Source organism: Hippoglossus hippoglossus, chromosome 15, assembly GCF_009819705.1.
Source record: "Hippoglossus hippoglossus isolate fHipHip1 chromosome 15, fHipHip1.pri, whole genome shotgun sequence".
In the NCBI taxonomy this organism is placed as follows: Eukaryota; Metazoa; Chordata; class Actinopteri; order Pleuronectiformes; family Pleuronectidae; genus Hippoglossus; species Hippoglossus hippoglossus.
Genome location: NC_047165.1, coordinates 10,373,527 through 10,397,607, shown reverse-complemented (window position 1 = coordinate 10,397,607; position 24,081 = coordinate 10,373,527). Strand labels below are relative to the sequence as shown.

At 44.6% G+C, this 24,081-nt stretch overlaps 1 protein-coding gene across 5 annotated transcripts in view; it reads left to right on the top strand.

The window, feature by feature from the left end:
• zmiz1a (zinc finger, MIZ-type containing 1a) overlaps positions 1 to 24,081 on the top strand; it is a 100,695-nt gene that overhangs the window by 21,223 nt on the left and 55,391 nt on the right. For 3 of the 5 annotated variants that reach the window (XM_034608384.1, XM_034608387.1, XM_034608388.1), the window contains exons 2-3: positions 3,439 to 3,557; positions 17,574 to 17,654. The gene's annotated coding sequence lies outside the window, so the exon portion shown is untranslated. The remainder of the gene's footprint in view (positions 1 to 3,438; positions 3,558 to 17,573; positions 17,655 to 24,081) is intronic. The other 2 variants (XM_034608386.1, XM_034608385.1) reach the window with 2 other exon arrangements.

The window sequence follows — 24,081 nt, the reverse complement described above, 5'->3', positions numbered from 1 at the left end:
AAGTGTTAAGTGTAAAACCAAGCGTGATTAGGAAACAGGGGAGACAGATGAATGGCTCGGGTGGTTGACATAGGTTTTAGATTCAGGGGTGACAGGAGGTTTTAGTCTCTCAGATGCACCTATAACCCCCCCACAGCCCCCACACACACAAACAACACACTCTAAAGTCATGGATACAGACACAAACCTCATTTAACACGATTAGTTTCTTTGAGGATTTTACGGCAGCCTCTTATATCCGGGATGAAAGAATTCACACTTCTGACAGGAGGGAAAGGAAAAGGGGGGGGGGGGGGGGGGGGGGAGCTGGTGTCTGCAGAAGCCAGTACGACACACTCAGCTTTTCACTGCAATATTCACCACATTATTAAGGAACACATTTCTTTGTGCCGTGTTGCTCTCAACACCATCTGTAGTGTGCAACTCAAGTGGTAGCAATTTCCTTGTAGTCTTTGCCTGCTCATGCAGTATTACAAGTGAAACTCGATTGCAGATCTGCGCTCCATGTTCTAGTGCGTTTAGTTTCTCATAAACGTTTGCATTCTTCAGTGATTGCTTCCCGGCGGTTTCCAATATGCAGAAATGCACTGCCATCTCAGTATTTAGCTCTCTCTGGCTTTGATGCCATTTCAGAGAAAACACATTTGCCCAGTATTGCTTTTGAAATGGAATCCAATCTAATATCTGCAGTAATGTTTTACCATGTTGTTTAATATCTACAGTATGTTTTTTTTTAACCAATCTTAAGAAAACTAAACGTCTATCTATTGTACGATTTCAAGAACATGTCCCCTTGAAAGAATATGCAATGAAATGAATGAAACCAACGGAAAAAAGGTGCAATAATTGATTATTATGAACTTGATGTATAAGAAACATAACTAGAATTGGCACTCGGAGAACACAAATATCCGCCGAGCCCAGCAGACCACTTATGAAACCACATTTAAATTAACCAGACCCAGATGTTAATTTGGATATGCACCAAATTGAACACACAAAAGTATCAGTCCCTTAAACAAGCCTGCTTTTGAATTTTTGTAAAAAAGAAACATTCCTGGATCCGACTTAAATAGGTTCATCCTTGGGCCGTGCCTCACTCCTCCACAAAAGTCCATGAAAATTGGTTGAGTAATTTTTGCGTAATCCTGCAAACTAACAAACATCCTCCTTGGCGAGGTAATGAAATTAATGAAACCAATTGAAAATCTTTATTTTTAATCATTGAATGTTATGAACTTGATGTTTAGCGAACCTGTGATATTCTAATGTCTTTCTTAAACCCCTCATCTCTACACCCTTGCCGCACACTCACTTTTAGGAGTGTCCATCGGTGCATGTTATAGCCGGGTAATATCAACCTAATAGGCTTACCTGTCAGCACCTTATGCGACGTAGACCCTGTAAATCTCATTTGTCCGCGACACCTGCTCGCCTCCCCGCGTATTTATGGGTTTCTCCTCCGCCCTGTCCTCTTCTTTTTTGGCCTCAGTCCAAAATCAACCCCCTCTTCCCACAGTATTTTCCTCAGTGTGCTCCCTTCCCCTCATGGATTAAATGAGTGAATGAGCAGGTGTTAAGACGTATGGGGGGGGCCCCATTCAATCCATTCTCCCCATCTGTTTAAACCATCCACGGGTTGTCGTCTGAATATCAACAGGATATATTTTCAGGTTCGATTTGAGATACTCGCTGACGCAATAAAGCAATTCACCTGATTTCACTTCCCTGTTGTTTTGTGTCAGGTAGGTTCCTCATTGGCTGTGTCCCGCTGGCCAGAAATTCTACAACTCAACAGTCTCAGACTCAAAATGTTGGTGTCTCATGATGATGTTGAAGATGTTGAGCCTAGGAACACAATTCAAAAAGGATTAAATTACTCAACAGCAGCGCATGACTGATACATCGGTTGACTGATAGACATCAGCCCATATGAGACTTTCACACACATATCAGTGTCAGCATTTGTTTGACGATATGAAAACTTTAACTTTATAGAATGAACAATGCGGAAAAGATATGTATTTTTGTTTATCTTTTTAAAGCTAGGGTTGGTAAGCCTGGAAAAGCTAGCAATAGCAGGCTTCACTTTAAATATGTACAACCGATACATCCCACCCCCTCATATTAGCCCTCTCTTCAAAGTTACGGTCCCAAAACACACAAACGTGCACTGCCTGAAAACTGCTAGAAGCCAACTTTTCCATAACTCTTTCTCTAACTTCTGGCTGTCGTCTCTGATTCAACCTTGTGTCTTCTGGCTTGTGAGGATTCCAGTCATGTGCAAGTAAGGGTCCACAAAGTCAGGCGAATCAGTTAGTGACAGACAGATACACCAGCGATTCATTTCATGCCCCCAAAAACCGTATTGGTTAGGCTCTATTCAACAGTCACAAAAAGTTATTTTAACTTCATGAACTTCTTGTGGCTAACATATTGCGTGTCTACACATGCACCACACATGTAGACACATTAGCATTGATTCGGAGTCATGTTTGTATCGCCTGACATGTCCAATATTCACTTTTCAGCTCTGTATTTGGCCTCCATTAATGCCTGACAGATATAACTGGCTCTTAAACTGCTCTATGCGCCACCGTGTTCATCAGAACCAGCTCTAATTTAGTCTCTGTGTGATGTTTGGTGGTGGGCAGGTAACATGCAGTGGCCTCATCACAGCTGTTTTGCAAAAAGAGCTGACAGGAAATTAAATTAATGAGGGTGATCATCTGAACGAAAACAGTAAAACGAAACACCGACCGAACTGAAGTGCTTTGCAGATGAGTAGAGACAGAGTTGCAATGTGCTTGTATAGGCCAATCCCAAAACGTGTGTGTGTGTGTGTGTGTGTGTGTGTGTGTGTGTGTGTGTGTGTGTGTGTGTGTGTGTGTGTGTGTGTGTGTGTGTGTGTGTGTGTGTGTGTGTGTGTGTGTGTGTGTGTGTGTGTGTGTGTGTGTGTTCTGGGCTTATACGCTGGATTTGTATCAGCCTGTAAAGGGCGCAGCGAAGCAGTGAGGAGAAACTAAGAGAGGTGTATTAAGGCAGTGAATCTCGCCGCTCTGTGTGTAATGGACTCAGGATGAGGGCTGACCAAGCGTCAGGCTGCTGATAACCTTTAGGAAGGACATTGTTCCTGAGCAGTGGGGGGTGGGGTCATGTGTGGGGGGGATATACAAGAACTGCTGCAGTATACAGGAGGCACGGCGATGTGATGGGTGGTGCAGTTGTTCATAGGTTCATTGACTCTGGGGCAGGGTTAGGAGGTAGAGTAAATGGGGCAGTATAGCAAACTCCCTCACGGCTCCCTGCATACATTTTTCACCACCGGGATGAATTTCTCAGTGATAAATTTGTCCTCTGTCTGAACCAGGTTCTCCCTGGCATTCCATTAAAAGAAATTTAACAGGCTTTTTTCCCCTCTGTCTTCCTTCCCCTCAGATCACCGCTACCAGAGGAAGGGTCAGCAAGGGACCGCGCGTGAGGAATACATGAGGGGTGGGTTGGGGGAGGGGGCGGCCACCACAGCGGCAGTACCACCAAGGTCAAAGTTCACACAGGTAAAGATATTTTTAGTCTAATCCACTGCTCAGTGATTGTGTGCACCCTTTGGTTCCATCCTGGCTTCTCTATCACCCTGACATGGCGCAGGGGTAGTAATGTGGCTGGTTTTGATTGGAACCTCCTCGGCTGGCGGCCGGGGAGGAACCGGGAACGGAGCAGTGTGCAGCTGCAGTTTACGAGGAGCTGTGCAGGATCCTGTTTGGCTCTGTGTTTGCCAATTCCCGGCGAGAACCCTGTGGCCAGTGTCAATACTTAATGAACAAAAACGATCACGCTATGATTCAAGAGCAATTTGTTTCCAAAACACTTCCTGTTTGTTTTACAAAAGACAAATAGAGGACTACACGCAAGATTCGTGCACTCAGAATGCAAGTGCAGCTTGCCCATTGAGAACATTTCTACTCTATATTTGAGGGCTTTGTGAGGTTATTTCAAATGCAACAATAACCAGTTTTTCTAGCTCTGTGTTGCCTCCTGGTAGAGTTGTAAGTGACATATATAATAATTTGGCAGTAAATTGGATATCAGCACAGCTCTGTCCAAATGAAAACGTGATACTTCAAAGAGCAGGAGCTTATTGTGAGTTAATTGTGGTTCAAATTTAAAGGTCAAGTTGAACGTGAACCTTAATTTTTTTCTGATGACATTTTTTTCCCTACCAGAACCAGAAAGGTTTGTCTCGTTTTCTGCTTGCCTTTCTTCCGGAATTCTTTGCTACCAGAGATTATAAAGTAGGCAAATAAATAATAAAGTGCTGGTTAATCTTCCTTAGTGCAGCGCGTGTGCGTGTGTGTGTGTGTGTGTGTGTGTGTGTGTGTGTGTGTGTGTGTGTGTGTGTGTGTGTGTGTGTGTGTGTGTGTGTGTGTGTGTGTGTGTGTGTGTGTGTGTGTGTGTGTGTACGCTGAGCAATGGCACCGCCTTGGGAACATCTGCCTCAAACACACACACATGCACACGTATATGCAGGCGGGCACAGACACATACTGTACACACATGCACGACGAGCAGGGATCAGCCAAAGCGATTAGCACACGGACGTCAGAGCACAGAATGTGACAGGTTTAACACACGTAGAAACACACATGCGCCGACCATCGGCTGAGTGACAAGTGCCGCAGACAGAAAGGGGCTGCAGAATGTGACTGAGCACGACTGCAGACACATGAAAGTGTAGGAAGACAACTTATACCGCACTTCTCTGCTGCTGTCGTACATTATTCATCTCATATCTGTTATTTTTTTCCCTTTCCTCTCCTCTCACATTAACACATACACAGTGTTCCAGTGGTTGATCAAACAACTGTGCAATTGAGGCAGAATTTGGCCAGACAGAGAGCCAGGATTAGTAATGTGGAGCTCTGCTGGCTTAATTTGTTTAGAAAGCCTATCATTGCTGCAAACATGTTACAGACTGTTGCCGTTTACAGAGGAATATTTTCCCCTGCAGCTTTAATTGGATGCATTTTTAATGTTAGTGCCACATAGTGTGGTCACTGTTGACACTAAACACTGTGCCCATTGTGAGGCGTCGGAGTTGAGATTTAGGAGAGAGGAAGAGTGTGTGCATGTGTGTCTGACCGTGCAATGGTTGGGTGATGTTGTGTCCACACTACATGTGAAATTTATAGCTCTGCGTCACAGGGCTATGGCTTAGCTACGGAGCTTACGCACGTAGCCGCTGTAGCTGATATGAACGGGGGGAAAACAGAGCTTTTTGAAATCAATGACGTAAACTCTGGCCAGACATGGTGCCACGGAGCACCAAGGTTATTAGAGCTACTCAATGTGGCCTACTCTGTGTCACGTAAATTGAGTAATATCGTAACACAAGGATAGAATCTGTCTTTATGTTCATAAAATGGTGATGCGTGTGAGGTCTGAGATCATGAGTTTCCCAGCTGATACTCAGGAGAAGGACCGGGCTGTTTCGGATCAGATCAAATCAGATCAGAAATCTGAAAAAGTTAGCGTGGACACCAACATGTGAGTAGCGTTTTCAAATTTGTGGACATTGTGGACATTGTACGACAATTGGATTAGATTCGATTGCACTTTATTGTCAGAATCTCTTCTGAAATTTGTCTTGCATCCCAAAACGTCCATTGCCTCACACAAACACAAACATATTACACAACAGGACAAAAAAGATTTCAACAAATATTATAAACAAACAGATGACATCGCAGAATCAGGGTCAGGGACATCGTGGCTGTAGAGCAATTCCTTTAACATTCAGTGCTTTGACCACACTGGAACACTAAGGCCTACTTAGAGCTCCAACTCAGATTTAACAATTTCACAGAGGAACAAAATAGTTCTTCAGTCTGTTAAGGGTTTGACTGTGCTGCATGACTTTCTTAGATAAAGCAAGAACAAGCCTTAGTTTTCGTCTTTTGTATTTATTACTTTCTATTATGTGTCCATCATCCTTTTTTTGTCCAGCCTTCTTTTTGTCCTTTCTTTCTTTCCATGGTTTTCTCCATCACCCGTGCACTTTTATCTTATAGTGTATGTTTGTGACAGAGAAAAGGTGAGAGACGTAGACAAGATAGAATGAGAGAGAATAATCAAGACTAATTCTCTGAGGAGTTTCACCTCAGGGTGCTGCAGCTTAGGTAACTGTGATGATATTCAAAAGAGAGGAATGTGTATTTTTATCCTCGCTGGTGATATTCATTTTGGTTATTGTCTTACACACACACACAAGCCGGCCTCTTTTTTGGGGATTGTGTGCTGCGAGAGGCATCTCACAAACAAGCAAAGGTATAAAATGGTGAGAGTGGGAGGATGAGAGAGAACATTGTCTTCTCTTTCCCAGCTTAGGGACAGCGCAAAACAGGTTGTGTGAGGATACTTGCCATCCTTAACAACTTCTAACGCTGCCTCAGGGCCACCTCGACTTCTCTGATGAGAGTTGTGTTGTGCAGAGGAGTTGAAGTAGTTGCAACATGTTAGTCAGCGTCAGATGGCATTCCAGGTACCCTGTAAGTCCCCGGAGTAACACATTTACTTTGTCATGTTTTGACATCATTAATGCAAGATCTTAGCTGAATAACTTATAAGGGCCATTTGGATGCTTTTTTTTTTTTTACTCATTTATACAATTATGAGTCATTAAATCTAATAAGGAACATACCACAATACCTGAACATATCAAGAAAGAGTTACCTGGCTTTGTGTTTCTTTGGAAATTCTAGTTTCATACAACTTGGGTCTTATTCTCGTCTTACTCTGGGTCTTATTCTGGGTCTGTAGTCAAGGTATATCTGAGAGATTGACAGAGAGAGGGTGGCAAAGAGGAGCGGATGGAATCAATGCACCGCACACAGCTCTACAATGAAGCAACAGCACATAACACTACTTTAAAGCTCTTATATGGTATTGTGAGATGTGCAAATTTAGAGATTGTCCATTTGTTATTCAATGGATGGAGGATGGTGGAGAGATAAAAACTGAAATAAAAAAAAATGCTAATATGGGTGAATACCTTGGTCACTGTTATCAAAGCTAGGCAGCCCACCCAAGTAAACTCGATATGTGTGGAAAACATGTGTAGTATAATCTAACCGCGCGCTAACCAAGAGTTTTTCTTGCCTGGTCCGACTTGGTTTTACCGAAACTGTCTTGCTGCCAGATCTCACTACCAAGACGATCTTTGAGTTATCTAACCAAAACAGAAACAACGACAATAAGACCAGATAAGCCATAATTTTCCTTTAAATGTCTTCAAATGTTGATGTAATGTGAAATGACATCACTCCGGTCGACCGGCATCTTTGTGCGCCAGTTGGTCTGTGATGTTATCCATCACTGGATCTCTCTGTCTGGCATCGTCAATTACCCAGAGGAAAAAAACATTAGGGGCCTGAATGGGACACGGAGCAGTGGCAGGCCTGACATGGCTGTGTTATATGATTACACAACCTGTTGGCTGTCCGCCTGTCAAGTGTCTCCCAGCGCTGATGAATGGCTGCAATATGCCGCGCATCACAACACCACGCCATACACTCATTAATGGCTTCTCATAATGCCCAGGACGTTCCTCCAATACCGTGACAGGATTCACAGAGGGAAGGAGAGAGAAGGGGGTGGTAGTTGTAGTGAGAGAGTGAGACTGAAAAATGGTGTTCGTGAATAGCCCACCTTGTTTCCGTGTCGCCATTCAAGGCGGTAAACAAAAGAAACATGGTGTCCTGATTTGAATAATTTCACACACATAGTGTGGCAAGACGCCAGCATCACAGTCACACGTAACTCCTAATGAACAAAGGATGGCAGACATAGGGAGAGAGACGAAAAAACAGTGCAGGGAAATGCAAGAATTATAATTTTTGTAAGTGCGACACGTATGTTTCTCAATGAGATACTTGTCCATCTGTGGCGTATTTGCATAGATGATCAGAAACGTGGCGTGCACACCAGTGTGTAGGAACATGACAATAGAGACGCTTGAAGAAAAGAAGATTGAATCTGTCATCTGTCGGATGCCATGGGAAGCTTAGTTGATTGCTCATTCTCTCGCTGAATTACGAGACATGCTACCCAAGATCCTCCACACTACTCGATACACAGCTTTAACAAACAGATCTGATTCTCATAGAGACACTGCTGCGAGAGGTTTCGAAATAAAAGGGTGCGGAAAGAGCTATTTTGTAAGGAGGGGAGATACTGTGTGTGTTTCCCGCTCGGTGTAAAGTAGTTTCTCACAAAGGGTTGGTGTCAGAAAGGTTATCTAAAACCTACATGACCCCAGGCCACATTAGTTGGGGTGTTTATGGCTCTGTTAGACTTTTAGTGTCCAAGCATCAGCCACATTGCAGGAGCTCCATTGATAAGCACATTCTTTCTCTGGATTTGACAGGTCTGTGCTCAGTATACTGCGCCTCAGCTTTGTCTTGTCATATATTTTACGTTGTCGCACATTAAAGTCAGTATTTTTTATAGATGGCACGCCAGCGTTTTCAGGCTCGATGCTGCGGAGGAAAGAACTGAGCAGTGCTGCACCTGCAGTGTGTGTGTGTGCACGAGAGAGACAATCTGTCTGTACAGTCCTCCATCTGTGTGCCTGTGTTGCCATATTTGCTCCTTCTCACAGCGTGAGTTTCTCAGTTTGAAATGCAACACCTGCAGATGTGTCTTGTAAACTGCAGCCCCCAGCTTCTCTTCCATTCAGAGGGGACCACTAAAACAAAGCAATTAAAGTAGCTCTCTAGATGGAGTGAAGATTTGGTGCACGGGTGTGTCTGGCAGTGCATGAGTGTGTGTGTGTGAGTGATTATACGCTGTTCTCATGCCACAATCTTTAAATTGAACTGTGAAGAGATCGACTTTCCTGCAGGGAAGGGGACAGCTCTGTGCCAATCACAACATTAGCAGTTCTGTCATATTCATGTCTGTTTGAATATGGAGGTCAGAGGTCACTGACAACCTGTCGGCGCTGAGCAGATTTATGCAACATGCACTCACACACACACACTTGCATGCACACGAAAACACACAGGCAGCCACAGCCCACAGTTTTTGGCGCAGCACGTTAAAGCAGTGGTTTCTTGTTGCTGCTGATCTTTGAGTCCTTCCAGCTCCAGATACCAGAGCCGCAGTTATTTCTCCACTCGGCTGCCTGACCCTCTTAATTGAGAACGTCTGTGGCTGAGGAACAGAGAGCTAAACAGACAGAGAGAGGGAGGACAGATTCTTGTGTGAAAGAGAAATAGTGAAGACAAAGTACGACCAAACGACCGAGCAAAGAGCTAAACCTGTGCAGGCCGACACTGACCAAGTGCACGATGGCCACACGCTCAACAGTTGGCCTTGTGAAAGCCGAAACTCCTTCTCACCCCTCCTCCCTCTACCCCCTCATTTCTGGCCATGAGCCAAACAGAGCCAAACACAATGTCCTCAGTGTAGGTGTAGCTTTTCAACATGGTGTAAAGTAGCTGCAAGAAAGGCAGAAAAACGAGGGAACTGCCACTCTGACCAGAGAGAGAAACTGCAGGAAGGAGAATCAAACCAGAGGGTTGGGAAGGGGAGCGGTAAGCTCAGTGACAGCTGCATGTACGGTGTAGTGGCTGACGGTCGGTCCGTCTGTCAGAGCAGATATTTCTGTCTGTTTAGTGCTGCCTTACTGGCTGCCAGAGACACTCCTCATGTCATCGCTGGGTGCCTGCTGTCACTGGCTAAAAAGGAGAGAGGGAGTGGAGTGTGTGTTCGCACGAGAGTGTGTGTGTGTGTGTGAGCGAGAGTGACAGAGAGAGAAACTCCAGCAGCTGTCTTGAAAGCTCCAGCACTCTGTCAGTACGTCTTGAATCTTTCCCCTAATGCCTCCTCTGTAAGACGGTGTTTCAGTCGGCTCTTTGGCCAAACGTCCACCTTTGCGCTGTGAAAGGAAAATCAGCAGGTTGATGTTTTTGTTCAACTTGCAAGTTCACTTTAATATGTTGGAGAGATGTGTTGGCAGCTGTTTGCGACGTGGGTGGGAACTAATCGATTGATTGTTGTGCGGTTTAGCCTCATTTGATTTCATTGCAAAACATGTGTCCTGTTGAATGCAATGCAAAGCAGTCTTGTAGCTACATCGTTTTATAACAAAAAGTTACTTAAGCACCAGAATGTATCTGTATGCACTCGAGTGTTGACTGATAGTCGACTTGTGTTTTCTCAGAAAACTTGTAGCAGCTGTAATGAAAAGATGTGGCGGCAGGCAGGTGAGTCTTGTCAGTCGTGTGTAGGAGGTAAGAATTTACATGAAATATTGAATAAAAATAGCACAGTGTTTTAATTTTCCTGGGTCAACTGAACGCGAGTGTGGGTGGCACGCAGCGAGACGTTGTAGAGCTGAAATTCACAGAGCTCTGTCGCTGGTTGTTCATCTTAAATAGCTGGGGAAATGAATGTGACCAGTCTGTTCAGTAAAGATATTTATTTAAATGTGTATATTCATGAACATATTTAATGCTTTTTGGTTTGTGAATTTAATGGACAAAATAATCAAAATAGTAAATACCACTGCCAATGGTTTACTAGCTTTACTACTAGCCTGATAACTAGTACAGTGGCTGTTGTAACCCTGCCTGTTTGGACTGGGCTGTTTACTTGGTCTTTGGTAACGCTGGCTGCAGTTTTCTTTCTGAAACCATAAAAGTGACCTGCAGTGATTTAGACATGGCAAGTAAAGACCGGCTGCAGACCTCAGTCCACAGAACCCTGAGGCTGCACCACCGCTGCTGTGCAAAGAGCTGTTCACCAGTTTATTCAAAGTTCAGTGAAGCACGACTCAGTTTTGGCTGTTGTCGTAAAAAAGCTTCAGTTGTCGTGAACACGCAGTTGTAGCGATCTATAGCGTAACTTACGTTGATGAGTCTCAGTTGCCTGTTTATTCAAAGTTTATTAATACTGAACGTATCGCATGTCCAAATTTGGCACTGCTCTTTCTTTGGGCCTTAACAATACAAGTGCAAAGCCGATAAGATGGACGGTTCTAGAGATATGCGAGCCACAGACAGATTTCTGGATTTATTCAATAGATATTAGTCATAACAGCTGCTATTGTTTAACACAAAGCAAATAAACTATTAGCATGAAGCACGTGGATGATATCTTCCATTTTCATGTACTGAACAATGGACCACTCTTTCATCATTTGTTCCTTTAAACCATTGCTCTCTGTTTCTTGCTAATGTGGTGTATTTTTTTTTGTTTGTTGCCTTAATTGCTGCTCGCCATTGACTGTTTGATTGCAATCATCTGTTGTTGGAGCGCTGTCGTCTGATTACAAACATGTGTTTTTCGCCAAACGAGACAGCCACGGAGTGAGGTAATGGAATATATAATAAATAAATAAATAAATTAAGAGTATTCGCGAGGCACTGGGCTGCACAGTGGCTCTGTGGTTATCGTGGAAGGTTCAGGGCTTGCACCCGCAAGGCGGCTGGAGATGCTCAGTGGGACATTTGACCGTTCTCATGGTGTCAGCAGGAGAAAGTGTTTTCTTTTCGTGCTCTGGTTTCTATGTAGCCTGGTTGAAACAGCGACGTTAAAGTGAGTTTGCACAACCCTGAACAGGATAAGTTGTTATAACACCTCAGATTTAAGGTTCCTCAGATATCTCAACTCGTCTTTTACATTTTACGGGATCTCTCAGCAAGATAACAATCCTTGTGTGATTGACGAGCTCAGGAAGCAGGGTCACTTAATTCTCCAGTTTGTAATTCCTGGCCTGGAAAACCCCTGTTTTCAGCAGTGGTATGAGCTTTCGCAGTGACGTTGCCTATAATTTTGCGGCGGCGACAACATTAGTCCAACTTTGGATTCTGTACTGTCAGTGTACGCTTCCTCTGACTCTTCCGGTGCCCTGAGAGCCCTGTAACCACACACTGGTGTTTATGTTCTTTAGGTTAACACGGTTATCTCCGTACGTAACCAGAGCCCTTAACTTACATGGGCACTTGGTGTGTGTGTGTGTGTGTGTGTGTGTGTGTGTGTGTGTGTGTGTGTGTGTGTGTGTGTGTGTGTGTGTGTGTGTGTGTGTGTGTGTGTGTGTGTGTGTGTGTGTGTGTGTGTGTGTGTGTGTGTGTGTGTGTGTGTGATCGTGCAGCTGCAGGACCCGTCTCTTTTCCCCCCGCGTCTCTCTCTCTCTCCAGAAAGAGCTGCAGGGACTTGCCAGTATTTTCATTCCCTCTGGAGGCATTTCCGCGCGCTAACAAAGCCCGGCCTGCGTGATGAAACAGAGAGGAAGCAGCTTTTGTGAAGGGAGCAGCCGATTTCGATGAGCGTGAGTGGGTGTGTTTCTGTGTATGTGTGTGAGTGTGTGTACCACTGACCCCGGGTAACAGTTGTGTGCATGCAAATTTACTTTTGAGCACTTCAGGTTGCTCCAGGCTCTTGTTTGCTGATGAACCTAGGATGTGAACAAGTCTACTCTGTTTCCCATTCAGAAAACAAAGTTACCTCCTGTTTGCCTCTTAATTAACTGGTATAATACTTAGCTTGTTGGATCGGCCAGTGTTTTTTTATGAGGCTTGTTAACCACTGGCCTTTCACAGTTTTCACTTCCTCTGTAGCCATTACTGGAGGGAAATGTGCACTCCAACACAGGGCACAATTCTCCAGGGTGTCTGGTTCTGGGAAGGAACCAAATTGAACCAATAAGTAGAAAATTGTCTCCTTTTTTTTTTTTTTTAGAGTTCAGTAGAACTAATAGTACAACATGCACTCGTTGCCCCCATGTCTGTAATGAATAAATAACACAGATGTAAATCATATCCACCTTTGCTATTTTTTGGGGTTCAGTGCATGAGTATTAATTTTTTTCCTCACTGCTGCTGGATACTGTTCTTCTAGTTGGTGGTTTCCAGAAATAACTCCTGGGTTTTGGCAAGAGCTTGAGGTTGAAGCTCACACGAGACATCATTTTTTCTTTCTGATTTGAGGTCATGATACAGCCATCGAAAATTACAAAAGGGTTTTTCTTTTTTTCCCCCTAATGGGGGCAAAAGCAGAGCAACTGCTGGGTCGCCGAAGCCGAGATTTTCTCAGGGGATGTCGACAGAGTCAGCGTCCTGCGGGTTGACAGCTAGGGCCCTGTGACACACGCTCATGCCCATAAACAGGGATTTGGCCCTCCGGAGAAAATAACCTCGATAATTACTGGGTGCATATGGACCTGCCCACAGCGGGAGGGGAAGGAGGAGGAGACAGGGGTTGACTGAGAAGGAGAAAGAGAGGGAGAGGAAGAGAGAGCCACATCCGCTGGTGCATTCCTCCTTGCTGTGTCATACTGGTGCCGAGTTTCCCCCTTGGTTTGCATGGAGATTTCCAAGAGACGGAGGTTGCAAAAGGGCTATTGACGCGACGCTCGGGGCTGCAGACGCTGACATAAAAAGTTTAACAAGCCACACATTCATTGACTCCCTATGGTAACAAAAAGACAACAAGACTGTTTGAAGAGTAAACATGAGAGGATTGTGAGACAATGGTGAAAAAAGACATATGGAGGTGGGATAAACCGAAGAAAAGTAAAGACACAGCCAGTGAAAGCACTCGCAGATTTCAACTCTCCTCTCCTCTCCCACTCTCTCTCTCTCTCTCTCTCTCTCTCTCTCTCTCTCTCTGCCCTTGTCACGTGGCCTCATTGGTCTGGCTGAATTGGCATTATTACAGCAGCCAGGGCTGAATGTCTGTGGTTGGCTCGCCGCCCGTCTGCTTGCCTGTCATTCAGCTGGTTAAAGAGGCCTTGTTGAACCGCTGCACTGTGCCTGGCTACTACAGGGCCATTCATGCCCGTAACGGAAGAAACAGCCAAGTCCTGTCATCAGCGCCAGCTAGCACATACCAATTTACTACTGGAAATGACAAGGTCATTTTGCTTGGTAAGCACAGTTTTCCCCCCTCGAGCAACCTCGTAACCCGTTTCTCAAAGTTTGGATTGCATTTCAGAGAATGAGACGCTGCTCTCTAACAGAACGTCTTTAGACAAACACAGTGTTCACTGTTCACGTCTCAGATATGTTCTCCCTCTCTGTTGCATGTACGCCGCCTACATTGTGTTTAAAGTGAAACAGACTGATCTTCTCCCCAAGGAATTATACAACAACAGCACAAAACAACAAAACAGATCATTTGCGCTGCCTCAATGCTGGAAATCTCAGAAAGAAGTCTTGAAAATACAACAGTGTTGTCACTCTGACTGAGTTTCCCCCCCCCCCACCCCCCCACCCATCCCTGTTTTGTCAGTTGCTCTGTGCGCCTTTGGCTAATGGTGGCTCATCCTGTCACAGATGACCTGTGCCTTAGTGAACCGTTCTCTGTCCTCTTCTCAGTCCCAGTGTGACACACAGAGTGAGGACATGCATGAGAGCCATGACTTCATCCTGCGCTCTCCCTCCTTTCTCCACTTCGCCTCTTCCCCCCCGTGCTCTCCTCCTCCACTTTCTCTCCCTCTCTCATCCTCCCTTCCCTCTCTTGTCCTTTTTGTCCTCCTTCCCCACCCTCTGCTCCGTCTGCAGTCCTAACATCTTCCTGCTATGATTAGCAGTAGTGTTTTTTTATCCCCAGCCAGTGTAATGTCTAGAGCCTCCTGTGTCCTTGGAAAGCAGCCTAATAAGCTCAGACACACACTGCTGTCTCTGCTCTCCACAGGCCTATTCTCCAGTGTCACCCTGCGCACACTGAGGTAAACAAAGACTGCCACACACACGGACTGTACACACGCTATCCTGGTGTGCTAATAGACCGCCGCTGCAGCCCGCCGAGGACAGCGTTGACGCTAGCTTGCTAACGTTGACCTTCCGTATGCCAATCACAATAAATCTGCTCCCTGATTTGAATACGGGAGGAAAACAGTGTAAATTGAAAGCAGAAATCCCCCTGGTGTGAGACAAGATGAGCCTCTGAATAAATTATTCAGATGGCAGCCTCTTTCCTGCATGATTCTTGCCTTCTGCTACGTTTAATGGCATCTGTGATGACGCCCATTGGAGATTAATCCAGATGTAAGACGTGTGTGTGTGTGTGTGTGTGCGTGTGTGTGTGCCTGTGCTTACATTTGTGTGTGGCCTTCTCACCCTTCTTCTCATGCATCCCGTTGTGTCGTGTGATGGGGAAACAAAACCTCGACAGGGGAATTTATTTCTTCTCCGGAGAGGGCTGTAAATAAACAACAAGTGAATCAATGCCTCCATTTGTTTTTTTTCTCTCTGATAATTCTGCCTGTGTCGTGCGGTGGTGTGACAGTATTTTCGAGCCAGCGGAGCTCTCTGCAGCCATATTTCCTCTCGGCGAGAGTGAGAAAACATGCCACACTGGCCTCATGTTTCATTACTGGGCATCAGTAAATTACCGCATGCTTTTTTATATCACTCACTGCAGCTGATTTAGAGCCATGATGGAGCCTTTGTGTGAGTGGGAAATAGCACCAGCGTTGGATATTGTGCTTTAGAACTACTCAGTCTACTACACACACACACACACACACACACACACACACACACACACACACACACACACACACACACACACACACACACACACACACACACACACACACACACACACACAGGGAAAGCCAGGTGCAATTGAATAGGAAAAACCCACAGCAGGACCTGTGGTGAATGTGTTTCACTCTGTGTGAGCTCTATTGATTCACTGCAAAAGGATGACCTTCCCCGTCACAATCACAAATGTTGGAGTATAAAATATTTGACTGTCTCTAAGATTACCCTGCAGTACTTACATGTTCGTATCGTATTAAAGGTCTAAAATAATTACGCTTCCAAGCCATTTTTCTTATTAAAGAAGATGAATTTAACAATAAAACCCATTTTATCGCTACTGTCATTAGCTTTTCTAGATGCAGATATTCCACGAGCAGGTTATGTTTCAACCTGCTTGGGCTTGTTGGTTTTTCGGTTGGTTTTTCTGTTTGTGAACAGAATTGCACAAAAACTATTGGTCAGGTTTCCTCGAAACTTGGTGGAAGGGGGGGGTTTACTTGTTAGTTAGCAGGATTGCACAAAATCCACTGCACGGATTAACACAAAATTTGGTGGAAGGATCAGGAAAGAACCCAATACATTTTGTGATCGATAGATACTGCACTGTAACAAATAAAAGCCCAGATCTAGTAAAATGTGGTTTCATAAGGGGACTGTTGGGCCTTGCATTTCTAGTTTGTTACAGCTTTGTTCAGCTTCTGCCTCCTGCCTTAAACAATTCAGGTGAATGACATTTTTGTGCAGTAGTGACATTTACAACATTGCACTGTAACATTCTGATGTTTCTGATACTCTGCATTAACAGCCAAATTGTTTTTTTTATCATGGCTACTATAAACAGAATTTCTTTCACTACCCGCTTCTATAATCTCAGAGACAGACGTTTTTATAACCTTTACAAAATGAATAAATGAATTTTGTTGGTGAGGTGAATCGACGCTCTCAACTGGAGGAATTGCATTTCTGTTGTCCTCAGTAATAATAATGAGTAGAGCAGAGGTGGCAGAAAATTTGAAGGGAGTTACTTGTATTAGCCACGGTTGGATGACTAATAGGAGCAGTGAATAATGGCGTGAGCGGAATGATCCCTCTTCTTTCGGCATAAAGGTAACCTCCCAGTGTGTAAACCTTGATTAGGAGCAATCGTTCAGCTAATGCTGCTGTTGGTAATGCCAACATGACTACACATAAGAGACTCTAATGAGTGCTGGTTTACCATAGGGTTCTTTTGTGCTCAAGTACCCTTCTCTGTATCCCATATCCAAGTGTGAAATTACAATATCAGATCATATTTAGTTAATTAAACCCATATGACTAATTTAATTTGACTCAAATATGGGGGGGAAATGAATAAATCATGGAGGCGTATTTAGCCGGCTAGCGCTGGTGTTAACAGTAATTAAATGTGGGGGAATCTGTAGCCTGTGAAGATAGCTCAAGTCTCTTCTGCTGTACGAGTATACACGTGGAGAAATAAAAAAACAAAACAAATGTGAGCCAGACTGTTTTGCGAAGCAGTCTAGCAGAATATTAATGAAAAATGATGTGGGAGTTTCAAACGCAGAAATGAGCGAAATAGTTTAATATGGAGTCCTGTAGTGTAAGCTAGTGTATTAATAGTCAGCAAGTGGTCTTCCCATTAGCAGATCTGCACGTCGTAGTTAAAGACGATCCAGAAGCAGAGAAAGAAACATTCCTCCATGATTAGAGCCCGGAGAGTTCAAAGACGACTGCTTCTGCAACGAGACGGGTGCAAAACATTCAAAGGGAAGACGAGGAAATCAACTCGTATTTGTCATTTAAGCTTTTTACATTTCATATTTGGCGGGGATTAGAGATGCACATTCTCCCACAGCTCTGTCAGCCCTTGTTATGTGTCTCCAATCTGTCAGATGCACGACAGGGGTGCTTTATTACATCTTGATAAATGATGCCACCTGAGTCTTGTTTTCCTATCACTAAAAAGCAGAGTTTTGTCACACTCCCTGATGTGTGCTGTGTTTCTGTATCGTTTCATTTTAGACTCGCCTCTGTGATTGATGAGGATTAAGAAGCAGATTTTGCCTAATAGGAAACACAGGAACGTCCTCATCCACCGCACTGGTAAGGATCCTAATTATGCACATATGTCTTCCTCGGCTCGTACGGTGATACAGATTTGCTTCGGCTTGATTTTCTGAGATAAGCTGGCTGCAGTTTGGTTTCAGTTTTTCGTTGCATCATACCAGCCATTTAACACACAGGCAGTGGCGGATCTAGGATCTTTCTAAATTAGGGGCCATATAAGAGCCGCAATTTACACAGAGGGGCCAATTATATGTCCCACGTATAATTCCTGATTCAGTAAGGTCGACATTAAAGTCATTCCATGTTTACTGAAAAGTGTTATTTGTACAAGCACATTGTGAACTTCAAAAAAGCTTAGAAAATACAAATTCTTAACAAATCATCTCATATTTACCGTTAGTATTGCTAGTAAGTGACCAGGTTTTAAAAAAAAGTCTACAGCAAGGACAGGGGCACTTCTTCAGGGGGCCAATCAAACTTCAGCTGGGGCCAATTCCCCCTGGCCCTGCCCCTGGATCCGCCCCTGCACACAGGCATTTGTGTCCTGGAACATAATGCACTTGTAATTATTTCATACAGCAACCCAGGAATAAAACTGTGTGCTGTCAAAAACTCAAAGTGAAAAAAAGTGCTAAGTCCTTTTATTTTCCCATGACACTGACATCGATACAACACTGTCTCTTATTGTAATACTTTCAAAGGACAATACTGGACCACAGACACGCCAGAACATGCTGAATTAATCGCCACAGGAGGTTGACCGCCATTGTTTTGAATGAAAGCATATGTTTACGTAATGATTTGCACGAATGCGACTGGGATTTTGTGGGTGATAGCGTTTTCTCTTTACACGTCACACAGCTGGAGTTTGTCAGGTAACAGGGAGGTCGGGCTCAAAAGACGCGCTTCTCTGCATCACCTTGCTTCTTCTGGTTTGGTGGATCATAGAAAAAGCTCATTTGATGACCACATTCTCACGTGTATACCACAGTAGCCATATTCATCTCTGATTTACGCTGTCTCAAGGGTGTGAAACCTGGACAGCAGTGAAAGCAGTGTGGTTTGTTACCATGTGTGGCCATCGATCCGCCTCCATCAATACCAATATCAATCTCCAAGAGGAGGACAACTCTTATTCCCCAGATACCTATCCTCCTGTCATTTGCTTTCTTCTGGACTGCATTACAAGTGTCTATTTGATGCAAAAACATGCATGAATACTGTGTTCAATTAGCCTCTGAACAGTATGAATATTATGTATTCAGTTATCCCTCGGACTGCATGAATAATAAGAATTCATTTAAACCTCGCCTGAGAGGAAGCACTCCATCGTCTTCATCACGGTGTCAATAACCTTTGACTGGCGTGATGCATGATGTAATTGGGGTGAGTGCAGATGAGAGGGAACATTAAACTCATTATGATCCCAACACACTGGAGCAAAGAGAAGACCACGTCCGTCTGCTTTTGTTTGCGGAGACTGAGCAAAAAAAAAAAAACGTCAACACTGTAGTTTGTACTCATGTGAAACGGCATCAAAGTGCTGGAAGGTGAATAATTTTTGGTGGCATCTGCACATTCTGCAATATGCTAATGAGCAAAGCTGCAAAAGCCAGATTGCCAGGAGAAAGAAGGGTAGATGGAGGGAGGAAAAAAATGGGGAGGGAGTAGAAAGGAGAGAAACAGACGGAGGCTGGTGTAAATTATGGATGCAACCTGCGATTTCCAAGAGGAAAAGAAAGGCAGAGAGAAACCTCAAGTCATGCATATCAGATTACGCATTTACCACATTTTCTTATCATGGTCCGTGAGCAAACTCGTATACAATCTGGTGTGTGTGTGTGTGTGTGTGTGTGTGTGTGTGTGTGTGTGTGTGTGTGTGTGTGTGTGTGTGTGTGTGTGTGTGTGTGTGTGTGTGTGTGTGTGTGTGTGTGTGTGTGTGTGTGTTGAGAGAGAGAGCACTTATACATTCATCCATGTCGAGTCGTGTGGAGCTGCGTTGTGCTGTCAAGCGTTCTCTGAACTTGATATGACGTGTGTCTGAAGCCATGTTCATGTCGGACTGCACTATTGTGTCGCATGGTTTTGTATTGTGTGTCTCTGTTTGTGTCTGCAGTCACATGGCCCCTGATAGTTCACACACGTCATTCGAGCGTTCAGTGCACATGTGGACAGAGTGGGAAAATCTGTCTCACACTGTGGATATTTATATATGACATTGTTTAATTTGTCTAATAATACATGGAATGCTGAGATTTCAGTTTTCTCTTGTTAAAACAAGCCTTTCTGTCATTATGTGTTTTTGCCAGCCTGAGCAATTCTAAGTAAGTAAAGTTGAGTAAAAGTGAGTGTTCGTGTCCCACCACCACATCCCACCCTTGTGTGCCAGTCCCCTAACACCCTGTGTGAATAATGGATCCATTCTTGAGTCATGTCTGTGACTGGGGCCTGTGCAGATGTGTGGTTTCCCCACCAGAGGTGGAGGTGGAGGAGACGGGAGGGGCTGGTGGTCTGGAAATAGCTCTGCCTGAGCTGGGAGCACCTTAGGTGGGCCTCTGTGCCAGCCTCACCTTCCTTTAACATGCTCACAATAAAAGTGCCATTCTGCTCGTGAACCCGGTGCATATTGTGCCCTCGTTTTTCCAAGTTGGGATGAAAGGAAAATGTGGTTTAACCTCTCCTTACTCAGCTGTGGTGCCAAAGTGATCCCCTCAAAGATGGAGGGAGAATAAGACAAGGGCTGCGTTTTCTAAGAATTGGACCGGAGCCATGTTAAACGAGGAGTGTCTGAGCCCGAGATCTAGCCTGCATGTAAATGTGTGTTAATGTGCAAAGTAGGTCATTTATTTGGAGCAGGGACAGCCATAGTGTGCCTCTCTCTGGAGCGATGTCAGTGCGGGGAATCATTTCATAAGCAGACACTTTGCTGCGTTTGGTGAGCCGCGCCAGGGATTTACATCCACAGATATTTTGTTTGTATGTCAAGCCGAAACCCTAATATATCAGAGGGGGAGGAGGAGGAGGGGGGAGCATTGAAGGTGAAAATGGCTGTGGTCAATCCAGAGACAGCATCAGTAACCACAACCAGAGATAGCAGCCTAAAAATCATACAAAATCAGATTACCAAACAAACAGCTAAGAGGATTAGTTCTGATCTCTCTCTCTCTCTCTCTCTCTCTCTCTCTCTCTCTCTCTCTCTCTTTTTCCATCAGACGGACATTAAATCTGCAATCTGCAAAATCCCTTCAAATGATTTTCTATTTTACGTGGCGGCCCTCATTTTCTGGTCACATGCTTGCAGCGGAGCTCTTTCTGCTCCCAGTGAACTCTGCCCTTTTGTTCTGCCTTGAGGCCTGTAGAAATTGCTTTGCTAAACACGGTATCATATCGGGTCTTTTAAAAATATCTTCATGGGGTACAACACGGATCTGACCTCCAATCAGACGCAGCACTGCTGGCTGTTAAGCCCGGTAATGTTATAATAACGTGTTCCACCCGGCGCACTCGCTGTGAGAGACAAAGCGGTGTGGAGAGAGATGCCTGTGGCTCCACGGCCGTCGCTTAAACAAGCAGAGCGACGTTCACCGGCACAGACCTAATTAATAGAAAACATGATATATGGAAGGGAATAATTACACCTCGTCCCCGGCTTTCAGAGATCAAAAATGTTGCTGCATTTCTTAGAATTAATCTCAGGAATGATTGTTGGTTTACAGGGAATCAGTGGCAGTACAGTATGTTCTCTGGGAGAAAAAAAGACTGTAGATTAATTTGGTTAATATTTCATAAAGCTTACAAAGGCAGAGGGCATTTGAGGCTTTTCAGATTATTTGTTCTCAGCCAATATTACACACCACGACTGAGCCGCTGCGCCACTGTGCTGCTAAAGTCTACAGCTCTCGAACACAATGCCAAGACAAGGCACTTGCCGTTCAAAGTGTTTGTCTGTGATAGCGTTGTTTGTGAAATGGGAGCTGCTCAGATGTACTGCTCCTTTTCCTTTTGCCCGTGATCTGATTCAAAGGGGCCAGTGCAAGCACAGCCATCCTATCGTTCTCCTGATAACTGCTAACAGATCTGTATTAATATCCTCACTGGTGCTCTTTGATATCGGCTGATTCATTTTGAAACTGCGCTCGCCTCCACACGCACACACACCTCGAACCAAACACAAAAGTCAGCGTCCTGACAGTTTGACAAACTGACAGTCCCGCTCTCAATCACTCCCTCCGCCGCCCGCTCGCTCTCCCTGATAGAGCTGTATATTGTAACCAACAAGACTGTAATCAACGCAAACCTAATCAAATCACTGCTCCAACAAGCAGCCCTGTCTGCCGGGCCTCCGCAGAACACATATTTCAGATCAAGAGGCAGGCCGCTTGTATAGTAGCCCGCACTGTAGCCAGACGCTGCTTAAAATGTCAGGAGGAGTAGGATTAATTTTCGAAAATGTCACTGACAGCATAATAGCTCAGTAGAAGAGTGTCTCATGCTATGTTTCTATCTCATGTCTGCAGGTGTGATAGGCGACTCTCTGTGTGTCTTTCTGAGCACGCAGCACTAAAAGCCACTGTACACAAATGTGAAAACAAGTCGGATGATGATCCTGTTGACGTGTGTGTGATTGAGTGAGTGTGCGAGCCGTTGAGTGAACCGTTTAAGACTGTGTGTGTTTTAGATCTGCACAAACAAATGCACATCTCCAAACCTCCTCATTACTGGCAGCAGGAAGGCTGCACTGGGCAATGGGACAACTTGTGTGTGCATCTGTGCGTGTGCCTCCGTTTGTCTGTTTGCAGCGTGCGCCTAATTCAGGCGAGGATCCCTCCACAAGATTTGGTTAACCAAGTTGGCTCGCCCGACCGCATTGCCACAGAGTGTGCAGTTGCTCCGGCCTCTGTTTTCGTTTAGTCGCACCCACGCTCTTGTCCGTGTGCCATGAAGATACACACACATACACACACCTGCATGAGAGTGACAAAGTCAGAGAGAGAGAGGAAGAAATGAGAAGGTACCAATTAAGCTCCTCAGACAGTTCTGCCAATCAGGGGTTTGGAGGCGGAGATTGCTGGTGTGTTTGTTGTGTGTTTGTGTTGGAGAAGTGGTAAGGGGGTGTTTGACAAGAGAGCGGCAGTCTTTAACTTACATCATACCAAGTCAGTTTTTCAGGTTTTTAAACTTATTACAGTGAGGTGTCACTAACCTGCTGTCAATTATCAAGACCTGCTTGTAATATTGTATTTTCTTGTATGCTACTTCCCTCTTCTCAGTTTTACCATTTAAATAACAATCATATTAATAGTACAACTTGACCTATGTTGTATATTTTGTTGACTTGTGAACTTACATTATCATAACAATCTTCAAATCCACAGATATCCCCAATTTTCCTAAGATCTTTGCTGTGTGTGAACATGCTAATATATATTTTTGTAGATTTATAGATACACTTCCAACTATATAAGATAAGAAAATACAGTGAATCCTCATATAACAATTTATTGATTATCAAAGTTATTTGATGAAGTTATTTTATAATCTCTTTAAACATGAAAACTGTCTTTGTTTTGCATTGAGACTTCCTTGTCTGTGACCAGTAGTTATAAGACAGAGAGGCTCTCACTGTTCCGCCAAACGAAGCCTCCTCCTCTCCTCTGTGCTCACGCGGTGAAACAAAAGGCTAGTTGGGCCAAATCACGACTGACATCATTGGCAACAGCTGCGGGCTGCGTGCGCTGTGTGTCTACACGTGCGTGTGCACGTCGCTGTGTGTTTACGTCTGTGCGTGCATGTGTTTGTGTCTGTCAAGATGAGGTGACCTGATTGCTCAGCTGAGCAGCGAGGGGAAGACCCAGCCTCGTGTTGTCGGGAGTCGCACCAATGAAAACCACCACAATAGACCTCAGAGCACCCTGGCCCAGGCAGCCCCTCCTCCTCCTCGTCAGAGTCCCTCTGTGTTTTTGTGTTTGCGCCACCCCCAACCCCCCCGACCATGCCAAAGCAGATTTGGAGATGAAAAATGATCCACCACTGGCCGTGCACTGCTGTATCAGCTCCCAGCTATAGAGAGGTGGGTCAGGCCAAATCCTGTTTAAAGAGCCTTTATCCTTGTTGCTGTAAAGATAGACCCAGTTACAACCGGACCTCTCCTCTCGTTTCCTCTCCTCCTCCACCACAGTTAGTCCATGTCGGTCTAACAGCAGCGTTTTGGTCTGATTCCATCAATAATTTCCGTGTTCAGTGCATACTAAAATCATTTTATATGAAAAAGGGAACCAAAGAACTTTTTTACAGCTTGATGTGGGTGTTTTTTACTCAACCAGCTACAGGGGCTGACAGTCTGTAAAACCTGCAATGAAACGCTTCTCGCTCTGCCTTGAGGAGCTGTTAACCCACTTGAAATGAGCTGGATTTGTTTAGGTTACTGTGCATACCTTTATTTTTACACGATGGACCTAAACTG